Source organism: Euphorbia lathyris, chromosome 9 (genome assembly GCF_963576675.1).
Source record: "Euphorbia lathyris chromosome 9, ddEupLath1.1, whole genome shotgun sequence".
NCBI lineage: Eukaryota > Viridiplantae > Streptophyta > Magnoliopsida > Malpighiales > Euphorbiaceae > Euphorbia > Euphorbia lathyris.
The window spans coordinates 79,312,085-79,339,614 of NC_088918.1; positions in this window are offsets into that span (position 1 = coordinate 79,312,085).

Sequence of the window (27,530 nt, forward strand, 5' to 3'; positions counted from 1 at the left end):
ATAATACTTATATTGTTCCAACAAAAAATTGTTTTATTTTTTTTCTTTAAAATATATTTTTCCGACATTTCTAACCTCTTTTTAGAAAAATTTTATACTATTAGACTCGTCTAAATTAGACGGTCATTTTAAGATCCCTGAAGTTCAAGTAAAAAAAATTCCGGTGAACGGAATCCGGATGGGCGTTTTCTGGCGAGAAAAAAAGTGCCCAGAAAATTCTCAAAAAATCCAAAAAATGTAAAACATTATTCTAAGAAATTTTAATTCTTGGGTCGAAGCAGGATTTCTTACGGTTTAATTCCAATAAAACTTGTTCTTTAATTTTATCCATTTTACATGCTTCAACAATTTATTGGGTCAATACTATAAAGAATCTCGCTTTGAGCCAAGAATTGAAGTTTCTTAAAATAATGTTTTACATGTTTTGGAATTTTTTGATAATTTTCTGGGCACGTTTTTTGTCCTACTTACATTGTTCCAAATCAGTGTACCATTTGTTCCAAATCAGTTTACCATTTGTTCCAACAGAAAAGTATTTTATTTATTTTCTTTAAAATACATTTTCTCGATATTTCTAACCTCGTTTTTCGAAAAATTTTATACTATTAGACTCGTCTAAATTAGATGGTCATTTTAAGATCCCTGAAGCTCAAGTAAAAAAAATTCCGGTGAACGGAGTCTGGGTGAGCGTTTTCTTGTGAGAAAATGTAAACCATTATTCTAAGAAACTTTAATTCTTGGACCGAAACGGTATTTCTTACGGTTTTGACCCAATAAATTGTTGAAGGATGTAAAATGGATAAAATTAAGAAAAACGTTTTATTGGGACTAAACCGTAAGAAATCCTACTTCGACTCACGAATTAAAGTTTCTCCAAATATGTTTTAAATTTTCTGGAATTGTTTGAGAATTTTCTGGGCACTTTCGGGTTTTTTTTATCGAAAAACACCAATCTAATCGTCGGATTCCATTGATTTGGGACTAAACCGTAAGGAATCTCATTTTGAGTCAAGAATTAAAGTTTCTCAAAATAATATTTTACATTTTTTGGAATTTTTTGAGAATTTTCTGGACATTTGTTTCTCACAGAAAAACAGATCGCCGGATTCCATTCACCGGAATTTTTTTTACCCGAGCTTGTGGGATCTTAAAATGACCGTCTAATTAAGACGAGTCCAACGGTATAGATTTTTTTTGAAAAACAAGGTTGGAAAAGTTGAGAAAATACATTTTAAAGAAAAAAAATAAAATAATTTTCTCTTTCATTTTATTTACAAATTTGCCACTCCTTTTGGTTAATTATAAAATTGGTCCTTGTCACACAATAAGGCTTGTCACACCTGATCTCTCCTCTATATCGTGAAACCCCATCTTTTTTTATTATTATTTATTTTATCTATAAGGAGGGGTAAAACTCCGATGAACAAAAAAAAAACGGTGAAAAGAAAAACGTTATGCACGGATTACCCTAGGAAGATCAATACCACAAAAATCTAAAAACAGAATGTTCTGGATGCTTAAGACCCAAACTCAAACTCTCTACGTTGTTTGTCATCCAATCTGTAACCCTATTACCTTCTCTTAAGACATGGACGAGTCGCACCTTTCAGTCTCTTTTATAAAATTCACGACATGAATTAAGAAGCCAGTAAAAACGGTATCGATGAACCACATCCTGGCTAACAAGTCTAATAACTACCAAAAAGTCCAACTCAAGCACAACCTTCCGGTAATGTCTATCTCATGCATACTTAAGACCAAAATACAAATCTCAGAGCTCATCTAGTACCGCTGTACAAATGACAAGATTCACTGCAACGCCTTTTAACCATTTGTCGGACTCATCACGCAACACACCATAGGTACCAATATGTAAAAAAAGGCCTAATACATGCGCAGCCCCCTGAACTTGTCCTTTTTTTTCATTTTACCCTCTAAACTTAAAGGACAATCTATTGATCTCTAAACTTCCAAAAAACCATCCAATTTACACATCTTCTCCGATGTATATTAATACATTTTAAATAAATGAATTATAAAAAGAAAAAAATGCAAATTTCATATAATCACATGATTTCGTGGATTTGCAAATTGCTCTCTATGGTATTTTTGTTGCCAAAAGAGGATTGATGTCCTTGTCGTTAGCAAAATTAGGGACTTTTAGGACTCTCAATTTTATTTGTTGATGAACTTTTTATTCTTGAGGTTATTTAGGTTTTTTTATTAGCGGAGAAAAAAATGCACGTTTAAAGAGAGCAATCTCCGAAAAATATGTTTCATGGTGAATATAGTAGTACTAGACAAATTTAAATTTTGAAATTTTCTAATTTGAGGCTATCAAAACTGACAATTTCAACCTAAAAATTCTTAGTTTGGTTAAAGATGAGGACATTAGTCCTCTTTTAGCAACGCAAAAATCCACAAGCAACAATTTGTAAATCGGTGAAACCATAAGATTATCTTTGGAGTTTTTTCAATAAAAAATACAAACCAAATTAATAAAAATAATTTAAGTAACTAAATAAATTTTTATTAAAGGGGTAAAAGCTTATTCTTTTAGCAATAATATTATAGAATAGAAATAATATTAAAGAGAAATATTATTGAAAATTAGAATATTAATTTTGTTAATATCAAATATATACAAATATTGGAACTTTTCGCGAAAAGCTCCAAAAGGTTGCTGTTCCTACAAAAAAAAGTTGTATAAAACTAATTAAACATTATATTTATGCGGTTTGAAATGAAACGCTAACACTGCTCTGAAAAACTGAGATAGACATCCCTTTAGATTCACAGAGAGAAACAAAATAATGACCCACCTTTAGTCATTGGAAATCACGCAATATAAGGGTGGTATCGTGAATGCCTCCCTCCATCTCATTTATGGGATGTTAATCACACTTCCAGCCAAGGCTGGCCGTAAAGATGTGTAGAAACAATTTTTATGATATTGCTAGTCAATATTTGGTCCAGGCGTTTAAAAGTTTACGAACTATTTTATTAAAATAAATAAAAATATTATTGAGTTATTTGAAACAATTTGATTTTTTTGGCAAATGTATTTATCGCTTATAAGATATTATTTGCATATGGAAAAATGAGTTTTTTAAAATTAAAGTTACTTAAATCATATTTACGATTAACCATATTACATGAAATGTTAAATAAATTAGCTTTATCATTTATTGAATATGATTTGTTTGAAGATATTGATTATAAAAATCTAATGAGTGATTTTGCTTTAAAAAATACATAATAACTATTTTTTACTTTATTTTCGGTAATTAAATTCTAAAATATTGTATTTTTTTTGTTATATTAGTTAGACACTTTATGTAAATTTTGTATAGACATGCGAAATCTCAAGATTGGCCCAACTTTTAGTAGATGAAGAGTTGTATTTTCCCTAGCCCGATCAAATCGTAGTTGTTTTATCCTAGATAGGCTCCTATAAAAAAATAAGCTCGATACATATTGTCACGGGGTTAGAATTTCTCGCAAAGGCATCTACCATGCACCACCCGGCATTCCGTCTCTACCGATGTTCAACCTTTAATCACCTTCGACGCTCACTGGTTTTCGTCCTTCCATGGTCTCATCAAGGGAGCGGGATCAGCTCCCAAACCATTAGTGCCTAGGGGTACGCCCATCCATCCAGTCAAGTCCCAGACTAGCGACAAACTCCGTAAACTCGATTGGATCAGTATGTCTAACTTAAGATCGAGAGCGGCACCTAAATAGCACATACTCTTCATTGTACTTGTCCCGCATTTCCACCTTCAATTACAACCAGCAAGCATCCGCCTTGTCGGCATGCCACGACAATCTGTACGTGACAATATGGAGTGAGTTTATTTTTTTGGACCCAAACCATCAAAATCAAAAGTTTAATTTAAAAATTCTTGCTTCATGTTAAGCCCAAAATATACCTAAAATATCACTAATATTTACATCAGTTTTGCTATGAATTCGTGCTATTTATATCTATTTAGAGTACTTTTACGTTCCAATATGTTTCTTTCATGCAAGGTACCTAAATATTTGGTAAAATCCAAATAGGAACGAAAACAAGTCAAAAACGAAGGAAAAACCCTAAGTTAAGAGCCAAAAGATGAAGAAATCAGCACACCGATACGAGGAAGACGAGAACGAAGTCAGAAACGGGAGAAAAATTCCTATTCTTAGTAGAGAATCCAAATTATCGGTCGCGACACGCTAAATTCTGGCGCCTCTCTCCTTCATTTCAAAGACAAATCAACTGCTCCCTCATTCTCGGCCGAGAATTTCCATTCTCGGTAAGATCAAAAATTCTGGCAAGCACTACATTCACATGTTTAAATTCCAAGAAACGCGTTCGTTCGATTGGATAAGAACGTCTCTTCACAACGGATACGACTCTTCACAACGGATACGATCTTTCAAGCATGACTCTTCAACATCTATAAATAAAGAGTTGATTCAGAGTTGAAAATATATAGAGAGTTAGATTTTAAGATTAGTGCAGAAGCTTTGTAGAAACTCTGACTCGAAAATGAGTCGGAGATTAAAGTTCGATTTTGTAAAAAGCAATTTGATGTACACACATTGTTTATCAAATAATTACAAACACAGTAGCATTTAGATTTAGATTAAGATCAGTTTATATTAGTTTACATTCTGGTAGTTGACGATCCGTCTCTAATCCGAAGATTCAGCGAGAAGATTAAGTAGAGGATTCGCCCCAGGAGCCTGACAAACTCTAAACGAGGTTCAAGGAAATGATTGACAACCCGCTCACTTGAAAGTCGTCGAAAGCTTCCATGCTTCTTGTTCTCTGTAAACTTGTATCAAATTCATACTTCATCTACTAAAGTTCATATAATTCAATATATTTTTATGTAGCACTTATGGTAAATGATCTGAAGTGAGTTCTGGTGTTTTCCTTAAAACATAGTTAAATTCAAAATCATTACAATGAAACTTTGTTGAACACTTAGGTAAATTAATTCTTGCACAAACAAGTATTAATTTGGTTAAGGTAGCAATCTAACCCGACCGTAGGAGGATTGTCTGCAGTTCAAACCTTTTAATTGAAGGAGTTTACGATATTACATTTTTATAATTTATACAAAGTTTAAAGTTGTTTTCTTTGCTTAATGCAAACAAACACAATTATTCTCCTAATTTAAACACTAAACGTTTCTGTTTTGCAATTCATACTCAAAACAAAATTGATTTCTAACATTCTACAATTTCTAACCTAATTCTTATTCTATCAATATCAAAACCAATTTCAAATAACGATTATCTATTAAATAAACCTTAAGTCGTATTTAAACTGAATTAACATAAGTTTTCCGTTAAAAAGTGTTCCATGTGGGATCGATATCTTTTTATTACTACAAGCGAAACCGTGCACTTGCGGAAGTCGCTCAACACTTCACATTAAAATGCTCTATTAGATAAATTTTACTATCTCTTATATATTAATATAATTCATATTTCTAAAAAATATTCAACACAAATTTAAACTATATCCTTTAGATTATATGATAATTATTAGATAGAAAAACATATCGTCAGATTCCGTTCACCGGAAAAAAATTTGCTTTTGGGATCTTAAAATGACCGTCTAATTAAGACGAGTCCAACAGTATAAATTTTTTTGAAAAACGAGGTTGGAAAAGTTAGGAAAATGCATTTTAAAGAAAAAAAATAAAACAATTTTCTATTTTTTTATTTACAAATTTATCACCTTCCCCTACTTAATTACAAAATTGGTCATTATCACACCATAAGACTTGTCTCACCATAAAAAAATTGTCACACTGGATCTCTCTCTCTCTCTCTCTCTCTCTCCCTATATAAATATATATATGGGGTTGGTTTTAATGGTGAGCACTAAATTATCTCATTGGGTGGTGAGCGATTAATATCCATTGGATCAAAAGATCTAATGGTCCATAATTTAAGTTGGCATTTAATATTAAAAAGGTTTTACCTGCTGACATGTAGGTTGTAATTTAAAACCTTGTGCATTTTAAAAATCGAATTCTCTTTCATCATTTAATATCATCTTCTCTTTCTCTTTCCAAATTAATGCATAACGTTGAATTGTGCAACCAAAGGAATATGGTTTCTCTCTCATGGCAGCCATTGACGACGCTAAATCAACCTCAGGCAGACTTTTTTCGACCGGAATCAATCTCAGGCAATGTCAAAGTGATCGGAACTAATCTCAGGCAGTCTCAAAGTGATCGAAATTAATCTCAGGCAACCTATATTCGTCCAGAATTAATCTTAGTATTAGATTAATTGTTTACCACTCTATTTTAATCCTCATTGATAAATAAATGGATAGAAAATGCAATGTAAAAACTGTTGTTTCGATATCATATTAGAGAATATACATAAGAGGTTGTCTTATTATCAATCAAATATGAAGCATAGCCAAAATTCCAGTCATCTGTGTCATTTCGATATGAGTAAATATTTGTGATAAGTAAACAATGTAAAACAAGAAAAATGATGTATTATAATTTGGTGTTAACTTTTACCGTATAGAATATATTATCAAAAGAAGATGTCTTCTTATGTGTTAATTACTACATACGCAAAGAATATGTCTTCTATGGAATAATACATATATACAAGCTGTTATAAATTTGTGTTTAACACAGCCTGTCGAAATTGAAACAACCAAATGATAATTAAACAAACATAAATTTGTAACACAGATTGATCGCCGAAACAATTGTTTTCACACAGTATGTCAAAAATAACTATTTACTATTTGTCAAAATATATATTTACATTTGACAGTAATTTTTCCCATCTTCCATATGCCATAACATAATCTATAGCTTGTTGCAGTTTAGGCATTCGCCCATCATCCGCTCGAATGGGATCTTGACCGATTCGTTCCCTCTGGATGAATTCTGCAACGTTTTGTGCGATTGATAGTCTTTCCAAATAGGTTACAAAACCTCCATTTGGCTCTGCAAATTGCATTATTTTAGTTAGATGAACATTTTGGTAAATAAAGTACATAGATATTGACAGGAAGCTTTACCTAGATAATTGTCCAATATGTTCTCTGAATCAAATGTTGTGGGGTAGATGAAATTGTTTGGCTACAGAATCCAACAAATGAAATTATAATGCATCATAATACAGGGTAATTATAATAAAGATGGTACACTTACAGAATTCAGTAGTGACTTGTATGGTGAATCATCTATCAACACAGTATTTGAAGCATTGAATTGTGGATAGCTATCCCAAACATGCTTCAAATCTTTAAACATTATACATTTTTTATCACAGGGGCCAAATGTGACATTTGTTACAACACAATGCTCTTGACCCTGAAAATCAAACAGTGTAGTAAACTATTATATAGGAAAACTGAATATTTCAATAATTGATGTTGGAACGGAAAAGAATCCTAAAAGTTGGAAACAATTGTCTAACCCAAACAAACAATATTTGAACTTCATCAGCCAATGACATTCTAATTTTTGGAAGAATCTTGTCAATGTTTTTCCTGGAAAACACATAAGAAGACACTATAATTATAAAGTATTCAATGAACTTAAGAAGAATGTAAAAAGAGGATCAAATGTTTAGAATTCAATGAACCTTATAAGAATGTGAAAAATACCTCATCTTTGATGACCAAATTGCAACCGTAAAATTATCAAAACAGAATTTCATGAATGGAGTGATATGTGGGCGATGGCGACCGGTTCGCGAGCATATAAGTACCCCATTCAAGTCTAAAATCAGAAGTTTCTTCATTGGACATAAGGGTGTCGGTAGTTCAGCTTCAACGTAAGTTAACAACTCTAGAACATTATTGTCATCATCAACTTTTTCCTCCATTGTTTTCTCCTTTTCTGGCTGCTCCACCGTCCGAAATACAATCTCATACTCATCCTCCTCTTCTTCGTCAGACTCTTCGGGTCTTGGCTCATCAGCCTCTAACGTATCCTCTGAACCCTCCATCTCCACACCACCCATCCCAACATCTTCATCTTCAAAATCAAAACAATCCATCCCAACATCCAGACTTTCTATGTCATCATCCACATGCCCATCACCTTCCAACTCAACCTCAACATCCTCTCCGTCATTCCCCACGTTCCTTAAATATGTTTTTTTATCAAACACAATTTCATCTTCAGCTCTGACAAATTTGGAAAGGATCCAGCCTCTATTACTCGTCATAGTTGCCATACTTAACAAGTATAGAGCATCCATGAGATTTGTATGTGATAGATAATCTGTTGAGCAAAATTCATATGTTTCCCCTTTAACAGATGCCACAAAATAATCCTTTCGGCTAATGAGCATTTTTCCTTGCTACCATACTTAGGTAGTAGTGTCTTTATAACCACTTGATGTAAAAATCGGGCATAAGCCGTCATGTTTGTCGTGGCAAGCGGTAAACCAGACTCGTGTAGGACTTCGTTTATGAAATAGGTATCATTATACCCCTCCCATTCTATTTTTTTTATCAGCTGGGTTTTTAATGCAAAACCCATCCTCAACCAAAGGCATATCAAAAAGTTCATTTAACAAAGCAGTGTCTATTTTGATCTTAACATTTTTGACACTAGAAGATATCTCTGTTCCCCTGTTATTCCTATGAAGGTTTTTATAGAATTCCTTAACCAATTCATCGTATGTGTTGACTTTAAGAGTCAACAATTTCCTCAATTTTAAATGCTCAATGTAAGGAGAAACATCAAAATCGATTTTTTTCAGGGATTCAATATCAACGGGCATACCTTTGAGCACAGGCATACTATCGAGCTTCGCCACTCTATCTCTGGTACTAGATGTTCCGGCATTGCAAGTTCTACCCCTTTTTACAGCCTTGTTCTTCCTCTTAGGTTGCAATGTCTGCTTCCCCTTGCTTCGTGAACCAGCTGTACTCTGTCTTGTCTTAGCCATTGGAGCTTGAAATTTGAAGCTTTAGAAAGTAAGGATGAAAAGAAAATCTGTGTATTTGAAAGGAAAAATCGATGCCGCCGGTGATGAAGTTAGGTTTCGGTATTGGGAATTTCCCGAGGATTTTGATCGGAAAGAATGGCGTTCATATTTCTCCAGGATTAAACCAACCCCATATGACACGTGTTATAATTTCATTCGAGAGAAGTATCACTAAGACGGTCTATTGTAGCGGTAAGTTGGGTGCTCTAAACAAGCCAGCCCATGTTCGACCCCAACGTCGCGCTCTTTTTTTTCTATTTTTCGCCGATTATTATATAAACACGTTAAAAGATATTAATTATCAATCACATCAGTAATTGTTCGTAGATCAACTGGTTAGCAACTACCGTAAAAGTCATTTGTTCCTGTGTTCGAAATCGTCCAGTGATATTTTTTTTTAATTGGTTTTAAAAATTATTTTAAATGCATTTAAAAAAAAATAACAATTAGAAGACGTCTTCTTAATTAATTTATATTTATAAGTTAAAAAAAACCCTTATGATTTATAAATTGTTATTATAATTATTCACGTTATGGTACGTTATTTAAGCCTATACAAGGCAATAAAACCTTTTTTATAGAAGGCAATAAGACCTTAATTGCACATGAAATAAAGAAAATATTATTAAAAAAATGTATTAAAAAGTCGTCTTAGGTAAATCGGTGTAAGCATAAACAGAAATAGCTCATTGTCCTGATGGTATAGTGACTCTCCTTGAATCTTAAGGTCATGTATTTGATTCCCCTTTTCAGCAAATTTTATAATTTTTTAAAATTTAATTAAATTTGAACAACCATAATGTCAAAATGTATGCAACTTTTTCCATATGCCGAAATAATAAATATTAATAGAAAAAAAAAGATTTGAACATTAATTGCAATTGAAACAATCTAATATATTTGTGAGTGTACGTATGAAGGTTTCCCTTGTTATATACCGCGCTATTTTTTTACGACAGTCATTATTCGTAGATCTGTTGGTATAACATTTCCTCATGAATCCTTGGGTCACTGTTTCGAGTCCCCTTGTTGGCAAATTTTTTCTCCTAAGTTCACTTATATTATTTTACTCTTTAGTATAAGACGTCTTCCTTTATGAATTAATGAACACGTTTCATATGGATGCGTTCTGATCAGCATTTAATGTATTTGTGAAATTAATGCATTCGAATTTTGAGGTAAGGGAGCAATTAATTAATAGTAACACCAATTGATTAACAAACCAAGCTAAGAAAACCTAAATAAAATACTACTACTATAATTATGTTTTCCTCCAACTATGCTAGCTCTTTGACTTAATATTTTTAGATTTATTTTTTTAACTTTGAATATGAGGAGGGGACAATATACTTTTGATTATTTTCTACATTCACAGTGATTAAATTCCAATTAATTTTTTTTTATAAATCATGATACAAAAAATGTTTGATAAATGTAGAATATAGAACACAATCGTTCAGTTAACGAGCTGAGAAATCCTAGGGACTTTTGTATTGAGATCATGATTATTACTTAATTAATACTTTACGATACGTTACGTCGGGTGGTGTCACCTTACGATAAGGTTACACGAGGGCTACGATAAAAAAAAAATATTACTCCCTCCGGTCCATAATAGAAGTCTTTTAAGGTTAATGCACACTAATTAAGAAATACAATTAATTTTAAGTAAAAGACTTTGTTACCATTGTAATAATTGCATCCACTAGTAACTTTATCTATTCCCAGGATAAAAAGTCAACTTAAAAAGGGGTATATTTGGTAAAAGTAAATTAATGTGCATAGATTTAAGCAAAATATCATGTATTGTGGAACAAAAAAAACTCTCTAGAAAGACTTCTATTATGGACCGGAGGGAGTATTAAACAAAAGGATTGTGAAAAATAATAACAGAACACAATCGTTCCAATAACGAGCTGAGAAACCCTAGGGACTTTTGTATTAGATTGTGATTATTACTTAATTATTCACACAAATATACGTTAAGTACGACGGTGTTAGGTTACGATACGGTTTCATGACCTCAAAATTAAAAAAATATATATTATTAGATAAATGATTGATAAAATAAATATAGAACACAATCGTTCGAATAACGATCTGAGAAACCCTAGGGAGTTTTGTATGGAGATCGTGATTATTACTTAATTAGTCAGACCAAGATATGTCAAGCCCGATGGTGTTAGGTTACGATAAGGTTTCATGACCTCAAAATAAAAATAAAAATATTATTAGATGAATATAGAACACAATCGTTCAATTAACGAGCTGAGAAACCCTAGGGAGTTTTGTATGGAGCTAGTGATTATTACTTAATTATTACTTGATTATTACGACAAGGTTTCATGACTTCAAATCAAAGTTAAAAAAATATATTATTATATGAATATAGAACACAATCGTTCGAATAATGAGCTGAGAAACCCTAGGGACTTTTGTATGTAGATCGTGATTATTACTTAATTATTCACACAAAGATACGTTAAGTACGACGGTGTTAGGTTACGATAAGGTTTCATGACCTCAAAATTCAAAAAAAAAATTATTAGATAAATGATTGATAAAATAAATATAGAACACAATCGTTCGAATAACGATCTGAGAAACCCTAGGGAGTTTTGTATGGAGATCGTGATTATAATTAACTTTTCATGTTAAACCGATTATATAACGAAATTAGAATGTACTTTAAAACTACAAGTTTTTAGATGTAATATGAAGTAACAGATGTTTTAGGTATTTCCAAATTATATTTGAGTAGAGTAATATTCTGACAACCCAAAAAAAAATTGAGATACGAAAAAAAATAGTCCTTAAAATTACACCTACGATATCCTTTATTAAATATTAATTATTACAAATCTTAATTAAATATAATTATACTTTTCATGGTAAACCGATTATATAACGAAACACATTTTCATTATCCGTATGCAAATCGTACTTTAAAATTACAAGTTTTTAGATGTAATATAAAAAAAACGGATATTTTAGGTATTTACAAATTTTTATTACCTCACTACACATAAAATACCTATGTCCTTTAGTTTACAAATAAAATATACTCTTAAATGCAATTATTAATATAAACTTCAGTAGATAAGAAATTATTTTGCATTAAGATAAAAACTGTGTTTACGGTATCTCACAAAACAACATTATTAAACAAAGCAAACATAACATGTGTAGTTTACTACTCCAACATATCCAATACTTTGTTCTTCTTGTTCAAATCCTTCAACATCTCCTTTGCCTCCTCAACTTTATCCTTCAACTCCTCAATCTCTTTCAATTCGGATTTCATATATTTAGCCGCTGACTCATACATCAATTTTGTGGCAGATGCAATCACCTGCATGAAGTCTATTATGGAATATGCATCTCCTTCCACGAATGTATCATTAAAACTTGTAATCATGTTTGAAAAATCAGCCAATGCTTTTGCGGCATCGGTATCAGTAACATCATCTTTCTCTCCCATAATGTTTCCAATCTGCTTTTCAGACTTATCCATAGAATATGAATTATATTTGAAGATGAAATGATAAATGATTGATAAACTTTGATAGCCAATGATATAATTTAAAATTTTCCATTAATTTCAATCTTATTTATACTACTACTAAAAATTCTTTTCAAATTACGTTCATACCATAATAAATGCAAGGTCGATTTTATGCCATTAATGTGGCAGTATAATAAAAGCATGATAAGTTAAAAATTTGAAACGAAAGAATACTAGAAGACGTCTTTCGATGATTTATTGTCTTTATACGATGCATCTGTCTGAATGATTGAATATAGATTCATTATGGATATCGTGTAGTCATATCTTCTAGTTAAATTAAATTATTACTACTATATCTACTTGTTTAAGTTATTAGTATATTCAATAATGGAGAATGAGAGATGACTGATGTAACTGGTCATCCTCAATTATTCTACCAATTTTATACGTAAAGAGTTGCAGCCTTTTTTTCTGATATTCCTTTCATTGATGATGGGAAACCGAAGAGTCTCCAACTGCATTGAGATTTACATATAAATAACTGAAATGGAACTCTCTACTATCTTACGTATTCTAAAAAAAAACTATTGAAATACTTGATGAGATGACTGATGTTAGGCGAGACTTCCATACCTTCAAGAGAAGAAAAAATGTTTGAAGAACTAATGTCTAACCTTTCTGGCATGGCAATTGTTTCTCCTTTGTATAATTGCACGCCAGGAAGTTTAGACATCAGTTGAGCAAACATTTATGTATCAAGTTGATTTCATATTTGCTTTTTCTTTAAATTTGCTCTCTCCATCTTTTTCGGGTGATTGATTATTTATTCATTTAGGTTTTGTTTCGGGTTATTGATTATTTATTCATTTAGGTTTTGTTTCGGGTTATTGATTATTTATTCATTTGGGTTTTGTTTATCTGGTCGTAGGGATGCAGACGTATTCAGGATGTCTTCTGCCATGCTCAACATCGTCCCCACTTTGATTCCATGTTAGCAGTTGAACATGCTCCTTCAATTCCCCTCATAACCAAGGTTCCCATTTTGTAGTTAAATATGTATGATAAATTAATAAATAATTCGGTGTGAATATTAGCAGTGGTAGCCCTTTGTCCAGTTGGTAAAACAAATTCCCCTTGAAACGTATGGTCATGTGTTCGAGTCCCCTTCTTGGCAAATATTATTTTAATCCGAACAAGTAGGCAAATTTTTTTTTTATTATTGTTATTGAAACTTTACTTGTAGTTGAATCAATCTAATATACGAGAAGACGTCTCCGTAAATATGCACGTTTAATATGAATGAGTTCCGAATTGCATTTAATGTATTTGTGAAATCAATGCATTCGAAAATAGAGCTATTAATTACTATTAAAACTAATTGATTAACAAACCAATAATATAACACAACCTAATTAATTTACTATTATTATTATTAGTTTAGGCAAAAAATATGTTTTGCTCCAAACATATTTTAGGTATTTTACCATCATAAATGTATTGAGATCGTTATTATTACTTAATTAATATTTTACGGTACGTTACATCGGGTGGCGTCAGGTTAGGCTAAGGTTACGTGAGGTAAAAGGAAAAAAAATAATTATTAAATAAATGATTGATTAGATATGCATTTACAGAACAGAATCGCTTTAAATAAGCTACACTACGAAATAATAGTAATAATTTTTTTTATAAATAATAAAACTTATTGCATCCTTAATTGTAGTTGAATCAATCGTTCAAATAGTTATATTTGTATGCATCAAGCTTTCCCTCTGTATAAAGTTGGTTGTATAATATGACAGTAATTAAATGCGTCTTAGTAATTTCGGGGTTAAAAATCAACAGAAATAGTTCATTGTCCTGTTGGTAGAACGAATCCCCTTAAATCTTATGGTCACATGTTCGATTACCCTTTTCAGCAAATTTCTTTGTTTATGCAACTTTTTTTAATATAAGATACTGTGAAATAATAATATTAGTAAGCGTTCGCCAATTAGAAAGTCATCTTAGATAAATCGGTGTAAACATTAACAGAAATAGCTCCTTGTCCTGATGGTATAACGACTCACCTTGAATCTCGTGGTCATGTGTTTGATTTCCATTTTCAGCAAATTTTCTAATTAATGGATTTAATTAAATTTGAACAACCATAATGTCAAAATATATGCAACTTTTTTTCATATGAAATAATAATATTAATGGAAAAAAGAATACGAACCTTAATTGCAATTGAATCAATCTAATATCTTTCTAATTGTATGAATGATGGTTTACCTTATTATAAATTCTGTTGTATTATGCAACAGTAATTATTCGTAGATCTGTTGGTATAACACGTCCTCATGAATCTGTGGGTCACTGTTTTGAGTCCCCTTGTTGGAAAATATTTTTTTCCCAAGTTTCCTTATATTTTACTCTTTCGTATAAGACGTCTTCCTTTACAAATTAATGAGCACGTTTCATATGGATGCGTTCTGATTTGCATTTAATGTATTTGTGAAATTAATGCATTCGAATTTTGAGGTAAGGGAGCAATTAATTAATAGTAACACCAATTGATTAATAAACCAAGCTAAGAAAACCTAAATAAAATACTACTACTATAATTAGTTTATCTACAATTATGTTTTCCTCCAACCATGCTAGCTCTTTGACTTAAAATTTTTAAATTTTTTTTTTAATATGAGGAGGGGACAATATACATTTGATTATTTTTTTAGAACACCATGCTAGCTCTTACTACTTAAAATTAGTCACGTTACGTCCGGCGGCATTAGGTTACGATAATGTTTCATGACCTAAAATTTTTAAAAAATATTATTAGATAAATGATCGATTAAATAAATATAGAACACAATCGTTCTATCTAATAACGAGCTGAGAAATCCTATGGACTTATATATCGAGATCGTGATTATTACTTGATTAGTCACACCAAGATACTTTAAGGTCGGCGGTGTTAGGTTACGACAAGGTTTCAAGACTTCAAATCAAAGTTAAAAAAATATATTATTAGATAAATGTAGAACACAATCGTTTCAATAACGAGCTGAGAAACCCTAATGACTTATATATCGAGATCATGATTATTAATTAATTACATCAGACGGTGTTAGGTTACGGTGAGGTTTCGTGATCTCAAAATTAAAAAAAAATATTACAATTACCGATTTGAGAAACCAAGGGACTTTTGTATGGAGATCGTGATTATTACTTAATTTGTCATGTTAAGTCTGGTGGCATTAGGCTACGATAAGGTTTCATGACCTCAAAATTAAAAAAAAACAATATTATTAGATAAATGATCGATAAAATAAATATAGAACACAATTCGAATAACGAGCTGATAAACCCTAGGGACTTTTGTATGGAGATCGTGATTATTACTTAATTAGTCACACCAAGATACGTTACGTCCGGTGGCATTAGGTTACGATAAGATTACATGACCTCAAAATTTTTTAAAAAATATATTATTAGATAAATGATTGATAAAATAAATATAGAACACAATCGTTCGAATAACGAGCTGATAAACCCTAGGGACTTTTGTATGGAGATCGTGATTATTACTTGATTAGTCACACCAAGATACGTTAAGTCCGACGGTGTTAGGTTACGACAAGGTTTCATGACCTCAAATCAAAGTTAAAAAAATATATTATTACATAAATATAGAACACAATCGTTCCAATAACGAGCTGAGAAACACTAGGGACTTTTGTATGGAGATCGTGATTATTACTTAATTAGTCACACCAAGATATGTTAAGTCCGATGGTGTTAGGTTACGATGAGGTTTCATGATCTCAAAATAAATAATATAAATATTATTATATAAATGATTGATAAAAAATGTTTTAAAGAGTCGTCTTAGATAAGTCGGTGTTAACATTACCATAAATAGCTCTTTGTCCTGTTGGTATAGCATGTCCTTATGAATCTATGGGTCACTGTTTCGAGTCCCCTTGTTGGCAAATTTTTTTCCCCTAAGTTTCCTTATATTTTACTCTTTAGTAAAAGACGGCTTCCTTTATTAATTAATGAACACGTTTCATATGGATGCGTTCTGATTTGCATTTAATGTAATTGTGAAATTAATGCATTCGAACTTTGAGGTAAGGGAGCAATTAATTAATAGTAAAACCAATTGATTAACAAACCAAGCTAAGAAAACCTAAATAAAATACTACTACTATAACTAGTTTATCTACATTTATGTTTTCCTCCAACCATGCTAGCTCTTTGACTTAAAATTTTTAATTTTTTTTTAATATGAGGAGGGGACAATATACATTTGATTATTTTTTACATGAACTTATATATCGAGATCTTGACCTCAAATTAAAATAAATAAAGTATTATTAAACAAAATAATTATTAAATAATTACATAACATAATCATTCAAATAACGAGTTGAGAAACTCTATGGACTTATATATCGAGATCATGATTATTAAGTAATTAGTCACGTTACATCCGGTGGCATTAGGTTACGATAAGGTTACATGACCTTAAAATTTTTTAAAAAATTTATTATTAGATAAATGATTGATAAAATAAATATAGAACACAATCATTCGAATAACGAGCTGATAAACCCTAGGGACTTTTGCATGGAGATCATGATTATTACTTGATTAGTCACACAAAGATACGTTAAGTCCGACGGTATTAGGTTATGATAAGGTTTCATGACCTCAAATCAAAGTTAAAAAAAATATATTATTAGATAAATATAGAACACAATCGTTCCAATAACGAGCTGAGAAACCCTAATTAATGACTTATATATCGAGATCATGATTATTAATTAATTACATCAGACGGTGTTAGGTTACGGTGAGGTTTCGTGACCTCAAATTTTTTAAAAAAATATTACAATTAACGATTTGAGAAACCATAGGGACTTTTGTATGGAGATCGTGATTATTACTTAAATTGTCATGTTAAGTCTGGTGGCATTAGGTTACGATAAGGTTTCATGACCTCAAAATTAAAAAAAAATAATATTATTAGATAAATGATCGATAAAATAAATATAGAAGACAATTGTTCGAATAACGAGCTGATAAACCCTAGGGACTTTTGTATGGAGATCATGATTATTACTTAATTAGTCACACTAATATACGTTACATCCGGTGGCATTAGGTTACGATAAGGTTACATGACCTCAAAATTTTAAAAAAAAATATTATTAGATAAATGATTAATAAAATAAATATAGAACACAATCGTTCGAATAACGAGCTGATAAACCCTAGGGAATTTTGCATGGAGATCGTGATTATTACTTGATTAGTCACACAAAGATACGTTAAGTCCGACGGTATTAGGTTTCATGACCTCAAATCAAAGTTAAAAAAATATATTATTAGATAAATATAGAACACAATCGTTCGCATAACGAGCTGATAAACCATATGGACTTTTGCATGGAGCTAGTGATTATTACTTAATTATTCACGTTATGAAACGTTATTTAAACCTATGCAAGGAAATAAAACCTTTTTTTTTATAGAAGGCAATAAGACCTTAATAGCACATGAAATAAAGAAAATATTATTAAACAAAATGTATTAGAAAGTCATCTTAGATAAATCGGTGTAAACATTAACAGAAATAGCTCCTTGTCCTGATGGTATAGTGACTCACCTTGAATCTCATGGTCATGTTATCGATTCCCATTTTTAGCAAATTTTCTAATTAATGAATTTAATTAAATTTGAACAACCATAATGCCAAAATGTATGCAACTTTTTTTCATATGAAATAATAATATTAATGGAAAAAAGAATACGAACCTTAATTGCAATTGAATCAATCTATTATCTTTCTAATTGTATGAATGATGGTTTACCTTGTTATAAATTCCGCTGTATTATGCAATAGTAATTATTCGTAGATCTGTTGGTATAACACGTCCTTATGAATCTGTGGGTCACTGTTTCGAGTCCCCTTGTTGGCAATTTTTTTTCCTAAGTTTCCTTATATTTTACTCTTTAGTAAAAGACGGCTTCGTTTATTAATTAACACGTTTCATATGGATGCGTTCTGATTTCCGTTTAATGTAATTGTGAAATTAATGCATTCGAACTTTGAGGTAAGGGAGAAATTAATTAATAGTAAAACCAATTGATTAACAAACTAAGCTAAGAAAACCTAAATAAAATACTACTACTATAACTAGTTTATCTACATTTATGTTTTCCTCCAACCATGCTAGCTCTTTGACTTAAAATTTTTATTTTTTATTTTTTTGAATATGAGGAAGGGAAAATATACATTTGATTATTTTTTACATGAACTTATATATCGAGATCTTGACCTCAAATTAAAATAAATAAAGTATTATTAAACAAAATAATTATTAAATAATTACAGAACATAATCATTTAAATAACGAGCTGAGAAACCCTATGGACTTATATATCGAGATCATGATTATTAAGTAATTAGTCACATTACGATACGTTAAGTCCGAAGGTGTTAGGTTACGGCAAGGTTTCATGACCTCAAAATAAATAATATAAATATTATTATATAAATGATTGATAAAAATAAATGTAGAACACAATCGTTCAATTAACGAGCTGAGAAACCCCATGATTTTTTTATTGAGATCATGATTATTAATTAATTAGTCACGTTACATCCGGTGGTATTAGGTTACGATAAGCTTTTATGACCTCAAAATTTTAAAAAAAAACATATTATTAGATAAATGATTGATCACAATCGTTCGGATAACGAGCTGATAAACCCTAGGGACTTTTGCATGGAGATCGTGATTATTACTTAATTAGTCAAACCAAGATATGTTAAGTACGATGGTGCTAGGTTACGATAAGGTTTCATGATCTCAAAATAAATAAATAAAATATTATTACATAAATGATTGATCACAATCGTTCGGATAACGAGCTGAGAAACCCTAGGGACTTTTGCATGAAGATCGTGATTATTACTTAATTAGTCACACCAAGATACGTTACATCCGGTGGCATTAAGTTACGATAAGGTTACATGACCTCAAAATTTTTTAAAAAATATATTATTAGATAAATGATTGATAAAATAAATATAGAACACAATTGTTCGAATAACGAGCTGATAAACCCTAGGGACTTTTGCATGGAGATCGTGATTATTACTTCATTAGTCACACAAAGATATGTTAAGTCCGATGGTGTTAGGTTATGATAAGGTTTCATGACCTCAGAATAAAAAAAGACAATATTATTAGATGAATATAGAATACAATCTTTCGCATAACGAGCTGATAAACCCTATGGACTTTTGCATGGAGCTAGTGATTATTACTTAATTATTCACGTTATGAAACGTTATTTAAACTTATGTAAGGAAATAAAACCTTTTTTTTATAGAAGGCAATAAGACCTTAATAGCACATGAAATAAAGAAAATATTATTAAACAATAATATCTTGAACTCCACACCCTAACTATATTATCTTAAACTTAATTCCATTATTTTGTTTTAATTATGTTTTAGATGTATTCGTATATCTTATCTTATACTTCTTAAATGCAACCTGAACAATAATTGTTCCCAGTTCAGCTGTTAATACATACTAATTCTAAGTGTCAGATCACATGTTCGAGTCGCCTATTTATCAAATCTTTTTTTCCTAATATTATCTTCTAATTTGACTGAACATACTTTTATGAGTGCCTTTTTTTTTATGTGGTACCATAAATATAAATTCGAAGACGCATTCTTATTGGTAAATGTGAAAATTTATAAAGTTGTACTCCATTTATCATAATTGTGAAATTAACCACCAACTTTCAAATACTATTCGATTTTTTTTGTCTAAATGTAATCAAGAAAAACGAAGAGTCGCATTATAAAAAATGCTGTATTTAACTCATATATAGGAAGTTGTGCATTTTTTTATTCAATCAATACTTCAGCAATTGAAACTTTCTTATTTTTAAAATAACAAGGAATCAAACAATATGCAATATCAAAACATATAGATACATACCTATTCATCCACATAATCCATACATACCTATTTGTAAGAATTCGAAAATGGGTAATGACAAGAAATGGCAAAGTTCAGTTGAAAGGAGGGTGTCACCTTTGAGTAGGCGAATCAAAGCAACAGTTAACCGTAAAAGATGTGCTTCTCAAATAGATGGAGTTACTAATGAAGCTGTAAACAACAAACTTCAGACAGAAGTTCCTAGAGTTGTGACATTTTCAGATTTTAATTTAAAACACAAAACATCTCTTAAAGAAATACCTTTATTGGAATACATATTCTCAAATACAAGTTCCAGGTATAATTTTAAAACTCTTTTTGCAATTTCTTTTTACATTAATAATAGGAGTTGTTATGGTTTTCTAAAAAAAGGTTGAATTTCATCTAATACAGCGAAATTATAGCTCAAACCGATATTTGTTCACTAAGTCGGTTTGAATTTCGTTTTCTCGGACCAAATGAAGAATTGGAAGTTGAGGTATTTATTTGTAAATAAATATCTAAAATATTGCATACAAGATATGATGCTGATCTTTTTACATATTAACAGGTTGTTACAATGGTGTCGTCAATATTGACGGAACATGCAAGGTCAATCGCAAAAAATGGTGGTAAAATAAACTGGTATCTACCAGCAAGAATTACGGTAGGCTTTTTTTATTATTATTTTTGTTGTGATACACTTACATGTCATTGTTGGTACCAACCCTTTATATTTCTCCAAACACAGAAAGAGCACTTGTCTAATCGTAATCTACCATTGTCCAAATCTTGGGAACGTATGAGATATTTCGAGAGCTACATGGGTCTACTTCACGATTGCAAAGAAGTAAGCATCTACATAGATATAAGTTCAAATTTTGTATATAATTCTTATATAAATTCTAATGTCGAAGACGTCTTTCAGATTTATATCCCTATTTTACATAAAAAGCACTTCATTCTATCCCGAATTATGATGGACAATGGAGTAGTAGAAGTTTGGGACTCGTTGGCTCGTCCCGACACACCAATATATCATAAGACATTGATTGTTGAAATTGTAAGGTTTATTTGATTTTTAATACTACTTCAGTTCAAAAAACAATTAACATCTTCTTATGAAATAATGTATATGAATAATTATAGTTACGCGCTTTAGACATGGGCTTTAAGGAACAACTAAAAAGCAAACCCGCAAATTACAACTTCGCTAGCTTTACAATTGTCCGTGGAAAAAATGTTCCTAGACAACCAAATGATTTCGACTGTGGAGTTTTTGTGATTTTATTTATGATCAAGCATTGTCAAGTTGATTCAAGTACTTTTCAGGTAATATTTATAATAGTCATTGAGAATTCATTTTTTTTAAATACACTACACTTTATTAATTATATTTTTCTTCCGTTTGTTTTGTAGTTCAACTCCAATAAAGAAAGATGTCGAATAGCTTGGTGGATTGCGAAGTCGGACTATAATAAGAGGAAAACCGAACTATTAGAAAAAGCACAATCGTTTATTTAAATTACAATTGTTATTGTGTTTTTTTTGTAAGCTATTGTGCATGAATTACAACGTGCGAATTAATTGGTTGTATGTATAATTGGAATCGTTTTGATATTTTTTTTTTGCTATTTATTCTTAATGCATCACAAATTGCCAAGTCTTATTTCCCCACTACTTAAATAATTCAATTATGTTAAAATAAATACACTTATTTGAAAATAAAAATATTTAACATAAACATTGTAAGGACTCGCTCCGTTCTTTTTAATATGTTAATGAAATATTAGTGAGACTAATCAGTTATCCACATTAATTTGTATGTCTTAATTAAGTTTATTTGCATAAATAGGGGGCAAATTAAAGAAATCGTTATAAAAAGTCGTCTTTTCAATACAAAACGGCATATATAAAAGCACAAATTAATATTTCTAAAACGTCATATACTACCAAATGGAGGGATTAATATTTCATATTCTTTTTAAAAATGGACGTTCAAATAAATAAAAATGACTCAAAAAATAAAATGAGATTCATGGGGTTCAAAACCCCAACCTCTCTCTTGTAATTGAAACAACTCAAACCAACCCATCCAATTCAAATCATTGAAAGCATTCTACATATAATAATATTAGAGGTGTTTGGGGGGGGGGGGGGGGGGGGGGTTACAATATGTAATTAATGTCGACACAACTGTCCATTAATATCATTGGGGCTCGCGAAAATTTGAATTTAAAATAAACACAAACGCTAAATTGGATTACTGTAAACATTTTATCAACAAATTTCATTTCAAATACCATTGTTGAAAGGATATGGAGAGCTCAAAAAAGCCTGCTAATTGTGAAGACCGCAATGTCCAAAATAGTAATGATGGAAGACATGAGGAAGAGACAACCGATGTCAATGAAGACGAGTTGGTTGTAGAAACAGGGGCAGACGGAAAATGGATCGAACCAGATATTGAAGAGTGGAAGAGCCTGCTCACTTTTCTGGAAATTGACAAAGATCCAATGGATATACAGTTATCGGACTTCGATAACAAGAGACTTGTAAGTGTTGAACAAGCTGAGTCTTTTTATATGTTATATGCAAAGCTGGTGGGGTTTAGTGTTAGGAAAAAGTTAAAAAGGAAAGACAAAAACAATGATATAGTTGTTAGAAGTTGGGTTTGCTCATGCGAAGGTAAACGAGAACTAAAATATTGTAATACAGAAAATAGGATTCGGGAAGTACGTCCTGTAACAAGAATGATGTGTGTAGCGGAATTCAGAATTAATATCGATAAGGAAAATAAAAACTGGATAGTTAAATGTTTCAATACCAGCCATACACACAAACTAGCAGTATTGAGCGAAAAAATATTTCTGAAGTCTCACAGAAAAATCGATGATCCTACTAAGGAGCAAGCATTTTCAATGAAGAGAGATGGAATTAATACATTTCAATGTTACAATTACTTTGTAGAAGTAAATGGTAATTGGAAAGATTTAGGATTCCTGAAAAAAGACCTGTACAGGGCAATTGCAAAAGATAATTCAAATTTGGATGATACCGACACAAATAGAGCGATGTGTTTACTTGAATCGAAAAAAGGAGCAGATGATAAGTTTTTCTACAAGTATGAGGTAGATGAGGATAGACGACTAAGAAATTTATTCTGGTCTGACGGGAGTTACCAAATTGATTACAAATTATTTGGCGATTGTTTGTCTTTTGATGCTACTTACAAGACTAACAGGTATGTTTTCATAATCCCCTTCTTAGTTACAGTAAAATCTAATAAGTTTTTACTATTGGATCTCTTCTTTGTATCTGATTCATAATACTCCTTACAGGTACGGAAAACCATTGGTTATTCTACTTGGATCAAACAATCATGACAAGACATGTGTGTTTGGATCTGCACTCCTCCAAGATGAGACAGCAGAAAATTATGTTTGGCTATTGGAAACATTTTTAGGGTGTATGGATGGCAAGATGCCGAAAACAGTGCTAACGGACGGTTGCAGATCAATGAGTAAAGCACTAGAAGCTATAATGCCGGGATTTCCACGTCGTATTTGCTCGTGGCACATATTGAAAAATGCAGTTGCACATATTAAAGCCTCAGGTTTCAATACAGATTTAGAAAGTTTATTTTCAGGTAAAAAATTATATTTATGGTTTTAAGTTTACGATCCCTTTGATACTAATTTCATTATTGATTTCAATACTGATTACGCCGTTTATATTTTTTTGTAACACACCAGATACTATGAAGAGGCCGAATTGGAGATTAAATGGAATGAGATGGTAGAAGAATACAATTTGGAAGCCAATGCATGGATAGAGGCACATTATGCAACTAGAAAGCAGTGGGCAGACACTTTTCTTCGTGGTCATTATTTTGGCAGTGCAAAAGCTACGGGCCGATGCGAGTCAATGAATTCTTTGTTGAAAAAAGACTTGGATAACAGAGAATCATTGTGGAATTTTTTCAAACACTTTGAGTTTTCTCTGTCAATGTTACACTTCAACGAGATGGAAGAGCACTATAGAACCAATATGACCGAAACATTGCCCAACCAAACTTCGATGCCAAGTGTGGAGGATGATGTTTCTTCAATTTTCACGAGGGAAATTTATAAAAGGATAAAGCGGGAGATGCAACGCTCAGAAAAATATATTACCATCATAGACCGTGAGGAGAATCAAGTTGTTTGTAAGGTAAAACCATTCGGGGGTAAAGTGGCAAAGCGCACGGTTACGGTTTCTGATGATCGAGACAATTCAATGCGATTGCTATTCATTTGAGACGAAAGGAATTCCATGCAGACATATTTTTGCATCTATGAAGAGTTTGGAGATACTGAATTTCCCTGATTGTTTGGTGAATCGTCGTTGGCTGAAAGATGCTAAACATTTTGATTATTTAACCAACCATGAGGAAAGAAAGTACCCTCATCCAGAATCAGCTAGAAATTTGAGGTACGGATCACTTTCAAAGAATTGTGGTATAACTTCATACCTTGCTTCAAAATCAGACAAATCTTTTCAAAGGGCTATGCAAGTTATATCTGAATTGAATGTGGAATTTGTTGGTCCCGTGTAATTAGTTCCAGGGGGGTTATGAACTAATATAACTTTTTCGATTAATTAATATGCTAACTTAGTTATTTGTTGAGTTTGTCAACTCAGCTTTGGGTCAGCTTGGCCAGATTTGTTGCAAGACAGCTTTAGTCGAATATTGACTAAGACTGTTTTACTTGTAAGTTAGGAATTGACACTCTTAGAGGTCAGCTTCTAACTCAGCACTTGAATTTACTCAGAGTCAGCTTTGACAATTTTATATGCTGAGTAAATTTATCATACAACACATGCAAACATATATATTGAGAGAGTTAGAAATTACTCAGTATCACTTATCCTGGTTCGGCCTCTCCGCCTACGTCTAATCCCCAGAATCCTCCGGGCTTTTAGAATCCAATACTGAGCTCTTTAAAGGTAGAGCACAAACCGTTTACAAGGCAGTTGAATATGCAAGAGTACCCTCCTCTATTCGTCTACTCAACTCCTACTGAATGCTATAACCGAACATTCAGATTTTCTCTACCATTGAGTACTCAACACCGAGCACTCAGCACAAATACTCTCAATAGTACAATTGATAACACACTTGTTCTCTTTAAAACAAAGAACACTTTAGATTATTACAAAACAATCAATCTAGCATTTACACAGAAGTGGAAATATGGGTGTAAGATCTTCTTTTTGTTTCTAAGTGCTTTTGAGCTTGTATCTTTTCTCTCTTGTATTTTTCTTTTTGTACATCGGCAATGATCCAAGGATTTTGATTGTCCTTATATAGAATAAAATCTGGAGTTTGGATCATTTGAAATGTTTTAGCCGTTATGTCCAAAACGACTCTTTTAGGAGACAGACTCTGGTCAGCTTCAGGTTTTGCAGGCCAATCCTTTTCTCTGATTTCTTCAGACGCCAGGTTTGTCTTTTACTTGCAGACGTTGTCTTTTTGTGCCAGTTGTCTTTTACCAATAATCCATTGACCCATACATCTTGGAAAGTGTCTTTTGCGTAATTCCAAGGTTTCAATTATTGGCGCAGATGGTTGGCAGTCTTTGTCTTATATCCAACGGATCTTCCATATCGTCCTGACTGTTACTCAGCTTCGTTATTCATTGTCTTTGTTTGTTGCTAACTTCTGTGATGAGCTCTCTTTTAGTCAGTTTTGTTCTGCACGTCAATTCTGAAGAAGATTTCTGATGCTGAGTTTCATTCCACTCAGTTTGAACTTTAGACTTCTATTATTTCATGCTGAGTTCCATTCTTCTCAGCCTGTTCTGTCATCTCATGCTGAATTTGTCCTGTCTTATATTATATCTATTTTGTATTTATATTTATACTCAACATTGAACAAATGGATTAGTACAATTAAATCAAAGCACTTAAATTTAATTGTCTCTTAATCATGGATGATTTTGTCAAATCAAAATCTTGTGGAAAGGTGTTTCAACAAACTCCCCCATTTTGATGTTGGCAAAATACATGATTATGGAACTCAGTTTTGAGATTCCCCATGATTGAATCATATTTCTGAAATTGCTCCCCCGTAAGGGTTGCATCTTATTAATTTTAAAAACCTAATTGAGTTGAGTTTAGGTCCACTTTCAGAAATGGTTGTGTACTCAGTTTGATGTATTGACCGTTTTAGTATTTTAATGTATACTGAGTATTTATGACTTGTTTGTTCAATTCGCAAAGAGCATATACTGCTAAGCATGGTATTCAGTCAAAATAGATAACATTGTTCATAACATAAATTAAACAACTTGAACACACATAATAAACACCAAGTTCATGCAAAGTCCTAAAGTACGACTAGGATACTTATAGGCTACTTTTTCTTCTTCAAGTTCACTTGAGCTTGATGAACGGCTTGATACTTGCCTTTTCCTTTGTCTTTACTGCCTGATGCACCACCTGCATACTGAGTTCCATCTTGGCTTTTCTCCCCCATTTTGCCATCATCGGGGTGAGGAGGAATGAAGGTTTCATTCCTAGCAGCAGAAGACAGGGCACTGGAATATCGTGCTAACTTTCTTGTGCTCTCATGCAGACCGTCAATCAATGGGACACTATCATCTTGGATATGCCTGGGAACCCGTAGGGATCCACTAATCATGCTAATGAGGCACTCATGAGATTTGCTGATCCAGGAGATGGAATCGGTGAGCTGTGCATATGATTGGTGATACATTTTGAGTATTGCAGAATCATAGAATAGGCGTTGGGCATTGGTGATGCGGACAGACCTAAGAATGGCTTGTGAAGAACTTAGAAGTTGATCATTGGTGATAGGGTCAACATCCATCCTTTCCTTGTTGACATTGAGGAGACGCACAGCTTCACTCAGTTGATCGATGGTGCACTGAGAAGTGGAGGAAATTAATTCTCGTGTGCAGGTCAGATCAGAGGTCAACTTGGAGAAACATTGTTGCAGCTCGGTAGAAGTGGCATGGTCAGGATGAACCATAGATCCAATGTTG